The sequence below is a fragment of the Mauremys mutica genome, chromosome 4, assembly GCF_020497125.1.
Source record: "Mauremys mutica isolate MM-2020 ecotype Southern chromosome 4, ASM2049712v1, whole genome shotgun sequence".
NCBI lineage: Eukaryota > Metazoa > Chordata > Testudines > Geoemydidae > Mauremys > Mauremys mutica.
The window spans coordinates 162,250,375-162,263,411 of record NC_059075.1 but is presented as its reverse complement, the minus strand read 5'-3'; the positions used below and the strand labels follow the sequence as shown (position 1 = coordinate 162,263,411).

The 13,037-nt window shown below is 54.9% G+C and overlaps 1 long non-coding RNA gene across 1 annotated transcript; it reads left to right on the top strand.

Moving 5' to 3' along the window:
* The first annotated feature begins 5,473 nt into the window (after positions 1–5,473).
* Positions 5,474–8,392, top strand: LOC123370530. Its single transcript, XR_006579445.1, has 3 exons — positions 5,474–5,592; positions 7,036–7,179; positions 8,128–8,392. It is a non-coding gene; the product is annotated as an uncharacterized LOC123370530 (long non-coding RNA).
* Positions 8,393–13,037: the final 4,645 nt, after the last annotated feature.

Genomic DNA, 13,037 nt, shown 5'->3' with positions numbered 1-13,037 from the left:
CCTCAAGAAGTGCAGCGCTTCCTAGACTTCACTCATCCTGTGAAATCGAGACATGCTGGCTCTCAGTGAAGCTTAGACGGAAAACCACGCACCCCACACAGAGGTTGGAACCACCCACTCCCAGGTTGTCCTGAGGAGCCATGATTTCTCCAGGAGCTGGGTAAAGGGACAAATTTCCAATCTAAGGCTCGTTTGGGCAAGGGACAAATGGAAGACAGATTTCAAAACACACGATGGACATTTTAATGGTCTGATATGCTATTTGAGCTAACTAACGGTCCCCTGACCTTGAAACACTTAATCAGTGATGTATTTGGGGACAGTGTCATCTATTGGGGTGACATACGTCTCTTTTTGGAGAACCCAGAGCAGCACGCGCAGCACATCTGAACCTGGAGAGGTTTCGGCTGCATGGTTTCAACACAGAATTGGAAAAGCGGAACCTCCAGCCAACTCTCCACAGAGTTTTGGGGGTACATCCTCTCCCCAGAAGATATTATGATTGATCCAAATAAGGTGGAAGCCATTGATAAATGGGGCGAAGTTGGAAGTCCTCAAGAAGTGCAGCGCTTCCTAGACTTCACTCATCCTGTGAAATCGAGACATGCTGGCTCTCAGTGAAGCTTAGACGGAAAACCACGCACCCCACACAGAGGTTGGAACCACCCACTCCCAGGTTGTCCTGAGGAGCCATGATTTCTCCAGGAGCTGGGTAAAGGGACAAATTTCCAATCTAAGGCTCGTTTGGGCAAGGGACAAATGGAAGACAGATTTCAAAACACACGATGGACATTTTAATGGTCTGATATGCTATTTGAGCTAACTAACGGTCCCCTGACCTTGAAACACTTCATCAGTGATGTATTTGGGGACAGTGTCATCTATTGGGGTGACATACGTCTCTTTTTGGAGAACCCAGAGCAGCACGCGCAGCACATCTGAACCTGGAGAGGGTTCGGCAGCATGGTCTCAACACAGAATTGGAAAAGCGGAACCTCCAGCCAACTCTCCACAGAGTTTTGGGGGTACATCCTCTCCCCAGAAGATGTTATGATTGATCCAAATAAGGTGGAAGCCATTGATAAATGGGGCGAAGTTGGAAGTCCTCAAGAAGTGCAGCGCTTCCTAGACTTCACTCATCCTGTGAAATCGAGACATGCTGGCTCTCAGTGAAGTTTAGACGGAAAACCACGCACCCCACACAGAGGTTGGAACCACCCACTCCCAGGTTGTCCTGCGGAGCCATGATTTCTCCAGGAGCTGGGTAAAGGGACAAATTTCCAATCTAAGGCTCGTTTGGGCAAGGGACAAATGGAAGACAGAATTTCAAAACACACGATGGACATTTTAATGGTCTGATATGCTATTTGAGCTAACTAACGGTCCCCTGACCTTGAAACACTTAATCAGTGATGTATTTGGGGACAGTGTCATCTATTGGGGTGACATACGTCTCTTTTTGGAGAACCCAGAGCAGCACGCGCAGCACATCCAAACCTGGAGAGGGTTCGGCTGCATGGTTTCAACGCAGAATTGGAAAAGCGGAACCTCCAGCCAACTCTCCACAGAGTTTTGGGGGTACATCCTCTCCCCAGAAGATATTATGATTGATCCAAATAAGGTGGAAGCCATTGATAAATGGGGCGAAGTTGGAAGTCCTCAAGAAGTGCAGCGCTTCCTAGACTTCACTCATCCTGTGAAATCGAGACATGCTGGCTCTCAGTGAAGCTTAGACGGAAAACCACGCACCCCACACAGAGGTTGGAACCACCCACTCCCAGGTTGTCCTGAGGAGCCATGATTTCTCCAGGAGCTGGGTAAAGGGACAAATTTCCAATCTAAGGCTCGTTTGGGCAAGGGACAAATGGAAGACAGATTTCAAAACACACGATGGACATTTTAATGGTCTGATATGCTATTTGAGCTAACTAACGGTCCCCTGACCTTGAAACACTTTAATCAGTGATGTATTTGGGGACAGTGTCATCTATTGGGGTGACATACGTCTCTTTTTGGAGAACCCAGAGCACCACGCGCAGCACATCTGAACCTGGAGAGGGTTCGGCTGCATGGTTTCAACACAGAATTGGAAAAGCGGAACCTCCAGCCAACTCTCCACAGAGTTTTGGGGGTACATCCTCTCCCCAGAAGATGTTATGATTGATCCAAATAAGGTGGAAGCCATTGATAAATGGGGCGAAGTTGGAAGTCCTCAAGAAGTGCAGCGCTTCCTAGACTTCACTCATCCTGTGAAATCGAGACATGCTGGCTCTCAGTGAAGCTTAGACGGAAAACCACGCACCCCACACAGAGGTTGGAACCACCCACTCCCAGGTTGTCCTGAGGAGCCATGATTTCTCCAGGAGCTGGGTAAAGGGACAAATTTCCAATCTAAGTCTCATTTGGGCAAGGGACAAATGGAAGACAGATTTCAAAACACACGATGGACATTTTAACGGTCTGATATGCTATTTGAGCTAACTAACGGTCCCCTGACCTTGCAACACTTAATCGGTGATGTATTTGGGGACAGTGTCATCTATTGGGGTGACATACGTCTCTTTTTGGAGAACCCAGAGCAGCACGCGCAGCACATCTGAACCTGGAGAGGGTTCGGCAGCATGGTCTCAACACAGAATTGGAAAAGCAGAACCTCCAGCCAACTCTCCACAGAGTTTTGGGGGTACATCCTCTCCCCAGAAGATGTTATGATTGATCCAAATAAGGTGGAAGCCATTGATAAATGGGGCGAAGTTGGAAGTCCTCAAGAAGTGCAGCGCTTCCTAGACTTCACTCATCCTGTGAAATCGAGACATGCTGGCTCTCAGTGAAGCTTAGACGGAAAACCACGCACCCCACACAGAGGTTGGAACCACCCACTCCCAGGTTGTCCTGAGGAGCCATGATTTCTCCAGGAGCTGGGTAAAGGGACAAATTTCCAATCTAAGGCTCGTTTGGGCAAGGGACAAATGGAAGACAGATTTCAAAACACACGATGGACATTTTAATGGTCTGATATGCTATTTGAGCTAACTAACGGTCCCCTGACCTTGAAACATTTAATCAGTGATGTATTTGGGGACAGTGTCATCTATTGGGGTGACATACGTCTCTTTTTGGAGAACCCAGAGCAGCACGCGCAGCACATCTGAACCTGGAGAGGGTTCGGCAGCATGGTCTCAACACAGAATTGGAAAAGCGGAACCTCCAGCCAACTCTCCACAGAGTTTTGGGGGTACATCCTCTCCCCAGAAGATATTATGATTGATCCAAATAAGGTGGAAGCCATTGATAAATGGGGCGAAGTTGGAAGTCCTCAAGAAGTGCAGCGCTTCCTAGACTTCACTCATCCTGTGAAATCGAGACATGCTGGCTCTCAGTGAAGCTTAGACGGAAAACCACGCACCCCACACAGAGGTTGGAACCACCCACTCCCAGGTTGTCCTGAGGAGCCATGATTTCTCCAGGAGCTGGGTAAAGGGACAAATTTCCAATCTAAGGCTCGTTTGGGCAAGGGACAAATGGAAGACAGATTTCAAAACACACGATGGACATTTTAATGGTCTGATATGCTATTTGAGCTAACTAACGGTCCCCTGACCTTGAAACACTTAATCAGTGATGTATTTGGGGACAGTGTCATCTATTGGGGTGACATACGTCTCTTTTTGGAGAACCCAGAGCAGCACGCGCAGCACATCCAAACCTGGAGAGGGTTCGGCTGCATGGTTTCAACGCAGAATTGGAAAAGCGGAACCTCCAGCCAACGCTCCACAGAGTTTTGGGGGTACATCCTCTCCCCAGAAGATATTATTATGATTGATCCAAATAAGGTGGAAGCCATTGATAAATGGGGCGAAGTTGGAAGTCCTCAAGAAGTGCAGCGCTTCCTAGACTTCACTCATCCTGTGAAATCGAGACATGCTGGCTCTCAGTGAAGCTTAGACGGAAAACCACGCACCCCACACAGAGGTTGGAACCACCCACTCCCAGGTTGTCCTGAGGAGCCATGATTTCTCCAGGAGCTGGGTAAAGGGACAAATTTCCAATCTAAGGCTCGTTTGGGCAAGGGACAAATGGAAGACAGATTTCAAAACACACGATGGACATTTTAATGGTCTGATATGCTATTTGAGCTAACTAACGGTCCCCTGACCTTGAAACATTTAATCAGTGATGTATTTGGGGACAGTGTCATCTATTGGGGTGACATACGTCTCTTTTTGGAGAACCCAGAGCAGCACGCGCAGCACATCTGAACCTGGAGAGGGTTCGGCAGCATGGTCTCAACACAGAATTGGAAAAGCGGAACCTCCAGCCAACTCTCCACAGAGTTTTGGGGGTACATCCTCTCCCCAGAAGATGTTATGATTGATCCAAATAAGGTGGAAGCCATTGATAAATGGGGCGAAGTTGGAAGTCCTCAAGAAGTGCAGCGCTTCCTAGACTTCACTCATCCTGTGAAATCGAGACATGCTGGCTCTCAGTGAAGTTTAGACGGAAAACCACGCACCCCACACAGAGGTTGGAACCACCCACTCCCAGGTTGTCCTGCGGAGCCATGATTTCTCCAGGAGCTGGGTAAAGGGACAAATTTCCAATCTAAGGCTCGTTTGGGCAAGGGACAAATGGAAGACAAATTTCAAAACAGACGACGGACATTTTAACGCTCTGATATGCTATTTGAGCTAACTAACGGTCCCCTGACCTTGAAACACTTAATCAGTGATGTATTTGGGGACAGTGTCATCTATTGGGGTGACATACGTCTCTTTTTGGAGAACCCAGAGCAGCACGCGCAGCACATCCAAACCTGGAGAGGGTTCGGCTGCATGGTTTCAACGCAGAATTGGAAAAGCGGAACCTCCAGCCAACTCTCCACAGAGTTTTGGGGGTACATCCTCTCCCCAGAAGATATTATGATTGATCCAAATAAGGTGGAAGCCATTGATAAATGGGGCGAAGTTGGAAGTCCTCAAGAAGTGCAGCGCTTCCTAGACTTCACTCATCCTGTGAAATCGAGACATGCTGGCTCTCAGTGAAGCTTAGACGGAAAACCACGCACCCCACACAGAGGTTGGAACCACCCACTGCCCGGTTGTCCTGAGGAGCCATGATTTCTCCAGGAGCTGGGTAAAGGGCACCGGGATCAGCCTCTCAAAGGTAGGGGAGGGTCGTGTGAGGAGAGGGTCTGAGAGGAGGAGCGTGGGCTAGGCTCTGTATTTGGGCTTGGCAGGGATCGAGAGAAGGGAGAGGGCTGTTAGAGGGCAATGCGAGGTGGGAGGGGGGTCGGAGATGGGGGCAAGGCCTGAAACGTTCAGCTGCTTTAGATCAACTGTGCCAGCGAATCACTGGTTGAAGTGACTGAAAGCTCTGAGCTGGGGCTGGCCAAAATCCTCCTCCTCAGATGGGAACATCCCAAAAGTCTGCAGAAGCTCAGCCTCTGAGGTGAACGTTGTGGCCCAAACCTCTCTCTGCTCTGTACCTCACAGGATTCCAGCCGGCTGTTCCAATCCAGGAGGAAAACTGTGCCACTGAAGTCTCCGAGCACCTGGGCAGTGAAGTGCCACTTAATCCCGCTGTGATGCACAGGTAAAGGTGGGGGAGTAGCATTGTATATCATTAATGAGGTGAAATGTAATGAAATAACTAGCAATGCAATGGATAATACGGAGTCTGTCTGGGCAATGGTCACATTGGGGAAGAAAACTACCAGAGCCTCACCCGGGATAGTGATTGGGGTGTGCTATAGACCGCCGGGATCTAGCTTGGAGACGGATAGAGAGCTCTTTAATGTTTTTAAGGAGGTAAATACTAATAGGAACTGCTTATCATGGGGGACTTTAACTTCCCGGATATAGATTGGGAAACAAATGCTAGTAATAATAATAGGGCTCAGCTTTTCCTAGACGTGATAGCTGATGAATTCCTTCATCAAGTAGTTGCTGAACCGACGAGGGGGGATGCCATTTTAGATCTGATTTTGGTGAGTAACGAGGACCTTGTTGAGGAAATAGTTGTAGGGGACAACCTTGGCTCGAGTGATCATGAGCTAATTCGTTTCAAAATAAATGAGAGGATAATCAATATTGCATCTGAGACTAGGGTTTACGATTTCAAAAGGGCTAACTTTACTAAATTAAGGCGACTAGTTAGGGAAGTGGACTGGACTAACATATTTAGGGATCTAAAGGCAGATGACGCCTGGGGTTACTTCAGGTTGAAGTTGCAGGAGTTGTCAGAGGCCTGTATCCCGAGAAAGGGAAAACAGCTCGTAGGTAGCAGTTTTAGACCGAGCTGGATGAGCAAGCGTCTTAGAGGGGTCATTAAGAAAAAACAGAAAGCGTACAAGGAGTGGAAAATGGGAGGGATCAGCAAAGAAACCTACCTTATTGAGGTCAGAGGGTGTAGGGAAGCAGTGAGAAAGGCAAAGCGACGGGTGGAGATGGACCTAGCGAAGGGGATTAAAACCAATAGCAAAAGGTTTTTTAGCCATATAAATAGGAAGAAAACCAAGAAAGAAGAAGTGGGACCGCTTAAAACTTTAAACGGAGTGGAGATTAGGGATAATCTTGGAATGGCACAATATCTGAACAATATCAGAGGCTGCTTAAGTGCCCCATTCACCAGAGCCACTGCCCATGGCATCACGTTAAGGACATGGGGATCCCTTGGGGAAAGGTGTCCACTTCCTCTCACCCCCCGGCACTACTGCCCAAAGCCTCCCAGCCCCCGGCTGGAGGGGGCGAGGGTGGCTGAGGGGACTCTGGGGAGCGGAGCTGGATTCCCGCTGGGTTGGGAGGTAGAACAGTTCTCGCGGGGGGTCTGAGAGGAGTGGGGGCAGGAGTTCATTCCACAACGGCGGGAGAGGGGATGGAAGTCACTAGAGAAGAGAGAATATTTTGTCTCGGGGGTTGGGGGGGGAATCCGTCCCTCAGACATGGGGAGGAAATGTTGCTGGCTTCCGGTGCCGTTAATACCCTTTGTTCTCGTGGGTGTCGGACTCTCTGATTGATCCTTGTTCCCTTGCAACAGGAGGACATCGCAGCCTACATAAAGATCCAGCTGTTTAACATCAGGGTCTTGGGCCAGGTGCCCGACGCCCTGCAGGGGCTGTGCTCCGTGGGGCAGCACTGAAGACCCCCCCCTCGCATGACCAGCTCGGACCCCCTGCTGCAGGTACTGCTCTGTCTCACTGTGCCTGGGGGGAAGGGCTGGGAGGAGCGGCCATAGAGCCCCCCGCAGCACTGAGAGAAACCAAGGCCGAGCACCTCGCTCTGGACACCCTGCCCCACCCGACCCCTGGGGCTGGGGCCAGGCCAGATACTGGTTGGGAAGAATCAGGCTGTGGGGCTGGCCCAGAAGTGAGAGCATCCGCAGAGCCAGGGGTTGTGCTCAATAGCCATTGCAGTCTGGGAGGGGTGGCCTGACATGGGGCCCCTCCCCCGTCGTCACTGCTCAGACCCTCCCATGGCCCCTGTCACCCCGGACGCAGCGAATGTCCGACCATCCCCCACCCGGGGCCCAATCCACCCACCTGGTATCTGAGCCCTTCCCAGCCGGGAATGAAACTCCCCCCGAACACCCTGGGGCAGGGGAGGAGCCTCCCCGTCTGGCAGGTGGGAACTGAGACGCAGAGGAAGGGCTGTGGGCCTGGTCACACAATCCTGGGTGTAGATCTGGGAAGTGGACTGGGTCCCGGCCTAAAGCCTTTCCCCCAGGGGCACCTTCGCTTCTGCCCTTTATTCTCCCCTCCGTCCAGGGGGTCTGTGCGTGTGAAATGAACAGGGAGGGGGACGGGGTCCTGGCACACAGCCTGGATGGGAGCTCCCCTTGGCTTGGAGCCCAGGCTCAGAGACATCTTTGTCACCCCGCTGTCCTTCTGGTATTGCTAGGAAGGGAGTCCCCCGATGAGGGGTCTCTAGGGCTCCAGTAAGTCATCCTCATTCCCGCCCGCATGTACCCCCTGCCCCGCCCTGCCCTGCCCTGCCCTGCCCTCCGGTTTCTGGCTGTTGACTCTGGCTGGACTCTTGACTCCGGTCTCTGGCTATGACTTTGGTGTGACCCTTCTTGGCTCCAGATTTGGGTTCTGAACCCCGGCTCAGTATTCTCCTTGCCTTTCTCTAGCCTCGCTCCAGGCCCTCCAGCCACCCGCTCCAGCCCTGCCACCTCCTCCTCCTCCTGATCTTCTCCAACCCCTTCAATTTTGACTGCATGGCTTCGATCTTTGCATGGATATGGACTTTGCCTCATATTTCTGACCACCCGGCTTCGACCTCCGGCCTGGACATGGACACTGGCTCCCGTTCTGCCTGCAAACACTCAACACCCGGCAGCAGTAGACAGGCCTCACCATTAATCAAACCCTAACCCCACCCCATGACCCCTTAGTCCCTCCCACCTGTCTCCGGAAGTCCCGCCCCATGGGGGTATTACATCGTGGTCAAGGCGGCCACATGACTGGAAGCCAGGTATGTCATGTGACCCCTCTAAGAACTCCTCCCACCACCCTCTACCAATCAGGATGGGTTTCCTCCCGGAAGGACCACCCCAAGAGGGGATCCTGACCAATCAGGGCAAGCTCTGGGGTGGGAGGGTGACCCATCCCGATGTGTGTCTTGTGACCCCTCTAAGAACTCCTCTCACTGCCCTCAACCAATTAGGATCGGTTTTGTCCTGACAGGACCACCCCCAGAGGGGATCCTGACCAATCAGGGCGAGTTCTGGGGCAGGGTGACCCGTCCGGGAGTGGGCTGTTTGACCCCACTAAGAACTCCTCCCAAGGCCCTCTGCCAATCAGGGTGCAGCACCATCACCTCATAAGTCCCAGCGCCGGATGGACAAGGCCATCTCTCGCCAAGGACCCATGGTTTAGAAATCGTGGGAAGGCTGCAGAGAGGAAACCTGGACTCCTTCACCACCCCCGTGAGAACTTCGGACTCTGTCTTCACCCCGAGGGTCTTTGACCATCTGTGGAGTAAGCGCTACATCAGCGACAGTGCCGAGGAGGAGGAGGGAGCGACCGAGGGGAGCCCTTTGGCCCAGCCGTTGATGGATACGCCGGAACCCGAACCCAAAACCCAACGAGCACCCCAACGAGCATGGTGGCCTCTCTTTCTTCACCCCCTTAGAGGTGGAATGCGACTGCGGCTCGGGGGAGTCACCGGCGCACAAGGTGAACACAGGTAAAGGAAAGATTAAGTCAGGGGTGAAAGTAACTTCCAGGACTTACCGGTACTGCCGGAGTCCTGAGGGGGCGTGGCCTCAACCCGAAGGGGCGGGGCCTCTCAAGATTTAAAGATCCTGGAGCATTGGCTGTGGCTGGGAGCCCCAGGGCCTTTAAATTCCCCCCGCAGCTCTGGCAGCCGGGTTCGAGCGTGGATTTAATGGGCCCGGAGCTCCCATGGCTGTGAGGAGCCTGAGCCTTACCCGGCTGGAGCCAGGATTTAAAGCGCCCGGAGCTCCTGCCGCTGCGGAGAGCTCTCAGCCCTTTAATTCCCTGCCCCAGCCTGGGTGCTGGAGCTGCGTGGAGGGGAATTAAAGGGCTCTGGGATCTACGCAGCAATGGGGAGCGCTGAGCCCATTAAATCCTGGCCCCAGCCCAGCTGCTGGAGCTGCGGGGCGGGGGGGGGAGGGTGAGATTTAATGGGCTCTGGATTCCCAGCAACTGCCGGAGCTCTGAGCCCTTTAATTCCCGGCCCAAGCCCAGCTCCTGGAGCTGCGGGGGGGGAGATTTAATGGGCTCTGGGTTCCCAGCAAGCGCTGGAGCTCTGAGCCCTTTAATTCCCGGCCCCAGCCCAGCTCCTGGAGCTGCGGGGGGAATTTAAAGGGCTCTGGGCTCCCCGCAGCCGTAGGAGTTCTGAGCCAGAGATGAAAGTAAGCCGGTACGGGCCAGTACAGCGTAGCGGCAAGAGACAGTACGCTGTGCCGGACCGCACCAGCTTCCTCAGCGGGGATTTAAAGGGCTCAGAGCTCCGGCAGCTGGGGGAAGCCCGGAGCCCTTTAAATCCCTCCTCCCCTCCCACCGCAGCTCTGGCAGCCGGGCTGGGGCTGGGAATTAAAAAGCTCGGTGCTCCCCGCAGCGGCAGGAGCTCCGGGCCCTTCAAATCCCGGCCCCAGCCCGGAAATGCTCTGGCTCCCTGCAGCCGTGGGAGCTCCGGGCCCTTTAAATCCATATCCGAACCCGGCTGCCAGAGCTGCGGGGGAATTTAAAGGGCTCTGTGCTCCCTGTAGCCGCGGGAGCTCTGAGCCCTTTAATTCCCAGCCCCAGACTGGCTTCCGGAGCTGCGGGGGGTATTTAAAGGTCTCTGGGCTTCCTGCAGCCGCGGGATCCCCGAGCCCTTTAATTCCCGGCCCCAGCCCAGCTGCCGGAGCTGCGGGGGGAATTTAAAGGGCTCTGGGCTCCCCGCAGTCGTGGGATCTCTGAAGCAGAGATGAAAATAAGCCATTACAGTCCAGTACGGCGTACCAGGAAGAGTCAATATGCCGTGCCGGACCGCACCGGCTTCCTCGGCAGGGATTTGAACGGCTCAGAGCTCCAGCAGCTGCAGGGAGCCCAGAGCCCTTTAATTTTCCCCTGCAGCTCTGGCAGCTGGCCTGGGTCCAGGATTTAAAGGGCTCAGAGCTCCCGCAGCTGCGGGAAGCCCAGAGCCCTTTAAATCCCTCCTCCCCTCCCACCGCAGCTCCGGCAAACGGGCTGGGGCTGGGAATTAAAAAGCTCGGTGCTCCCTGCCCCGGAGCGGAAGGACCCCCCACTGGCGAATTACCGCCGAAGTGGGACCCGCCGCCAAAATGCAGCCAGGTCTTCGGCGGTAATTCGGCAGCGGGGGGCCCTTCCGTTCCGGGACCCGCCGCCGAAGTGCCCTCAAAACACGCGGCAGGGGACCTCCGCCGCCGAATTACCGCCGAAGATCTGGCTGCACCCCACTGCCGAAGACCCCGGGCCCCTGGAATCCTCTGGGCGGCCCTGCTGCTGTGAGCCCTTTAAATCCCAGCCCCAGCCCGGCTCCTGGAGCTGCGGGGGGAATTTAAAGGACTCTGGTCTCCCTGCAGCCGCGGGAGCTCTGAGCCCTTTCAATCCCAGCCCCAGCCTGGCTCCTGGAGCTGTGGGGGGAATTTAAAGGAGGGGAATTTAAAGCTCCCTAGAGCTGCCGGAGATCCAAGCCCTTTAAATCCCAGCCCCAACCCAGCTGCTGGAGCTGCGAGGGGAATTTAAAGGGCTCTGGGCTCCCTACAGCTGCCGGAGCTCTGAGCCCTTTAATTCCCAGCCCCAGCCTGGCAATGCTCTGTCTCCCTGCAGCCGTGGGAGCTCCAGGCCCTTTAAATCCACACCCGAATCCGGCTGCCAGAGCTGAGGGGGAATTTAAAGGGCTCTGGGCTCCCTGTAGCCGCGGGAGCTCTGAGCCTTTTAATTCCCAGCCCCCGCCTGGCTTCCGGAGCTGCAGGGGGTATTTAAAGGGCTCTGAGCTCCCCGCAGCCATGGGATCTCTGAAGCAGAGATGAAAATAAGCCATTGCGGTCCAGTACGGTGTACCAGGAAGAGCCAATATGCCGTGCCGGACCGCACCGGCTTCCTCAGCAGGGATTTGAACGGCTCAGAGCTCTGGTGGCTGCAGGGAGCCGAGAGCTCTTTAATTTCCCCCCGCAGCTCTGGCAGCCGGGCTGGGGCCAGATTTAAAGGGCTCGGTGCTCCCTGCAGTCATGGGAGCTCCGGGCCCTTTAAATCCACACCCGAATCCGGCTGCCGGAGCTGCGGGGGGAATTTAAAGGGCTCGGGGCTCTACGGCGGCCTGAGCCCTGGGCCCTTTCATTTGCCCCTGAGCCCAGGGTTGATTTAAAGGCCCTGGGGCTCCCAGCCGCAGCCGATGCTCCAGGACCTTTAAATCTTGAGGCCCCACCTCTTCCGGTTTAAGCCATGCCCCCTTAGGATTACAGCAGTACCAGTAAATCCTGGAAGTTACTTTCACCCCTGCTCTGAGCCCATTAAATCCCGGCCCCAGCCCAGCTGCTGGAGCTGCAGGGGGGGGATTTAATGGGCTCTGGGTTCCCAGCAAGCGCTGGAGCTCTGAGCCCTTTAATTCCTGGCCCAAGCCCAGCTCCTGGAGCTGCGGGGGGAATTTAAAGGGCTCTGGGCTCCCCGCAGCCGTAGGAGTTCTGAGCCAGAGATGAAAGTAAGCCGGTATGGGCCAGTACAGCGTAGCGGCAAGAGCCAGTACGCTGTGCCGGACCGCACCAGCTTCCTCAGCGGGGATTTAAAGAGCTCAGAGCTCCGGCGGCTGCGGGGAGCCCAGAGCCCTTTAAATCCCTCCTCCCCTCCCACCGCAGCTCCGGCAGCTGGTCTGGGGCTGGGAATTGAAAAGCTCGGTGCTCCCCGCAGCGGCAGGAGCTCTGGGCCCTTCAAATCCCGGCCCCAGCCCGGAAATGCTCTGGCTCCCTGCAGCCGTGGGAGCTCCGGGCCCTTTAAATCCACATCCGAACCCGGCTGCCAGAGCTGCGGGGGAATTTAAAGGGCTCTGTGCTCCCTGTAGCCGCGGGAGCTCTGAGCCCTTTAATTCCCAGCCCCAGCCTGGCTTCCGGAGCTGCGGGGGGTATTTAAAGGTCTCTGGGCTTCCCGCAGCCGCGGGATCCCCGAGCCCTTTAAATCCTGGCCCCAGCCCAGCTGCCGGAGCTGTGAGGGGAAATTAAAGGGCTCTGGGCTCCCCGCAGTCGTGGGATCTCTGAAGCAGAGATGAAAATAAGCCATTACAGTCCAGTACGGCGTACCAGGAAGAGTCAATATGCCGTGCCGGACCGCACCGGCTTCCTCGGCAGGGATTTGAACGGCTCAGAGCTTCAGCAGCTGCAGGGAGCCCAGAGCCCTTTAATTTTCCCCCGCAGCTCTGGCAGCTGGCTGGGTCCAGGATTTAAAGGGCCCAGAGCTCCCGCAGCTGTGGGAAGCCCAGAGCCCTTTAAATCCCTCCTCCCCTCCCACCGCAGCTCCGGCAAACGGGCTGAGGCTGGGAATTAAAAAGCTCGGTGCTCCCTGCCCCGGAGCGGAA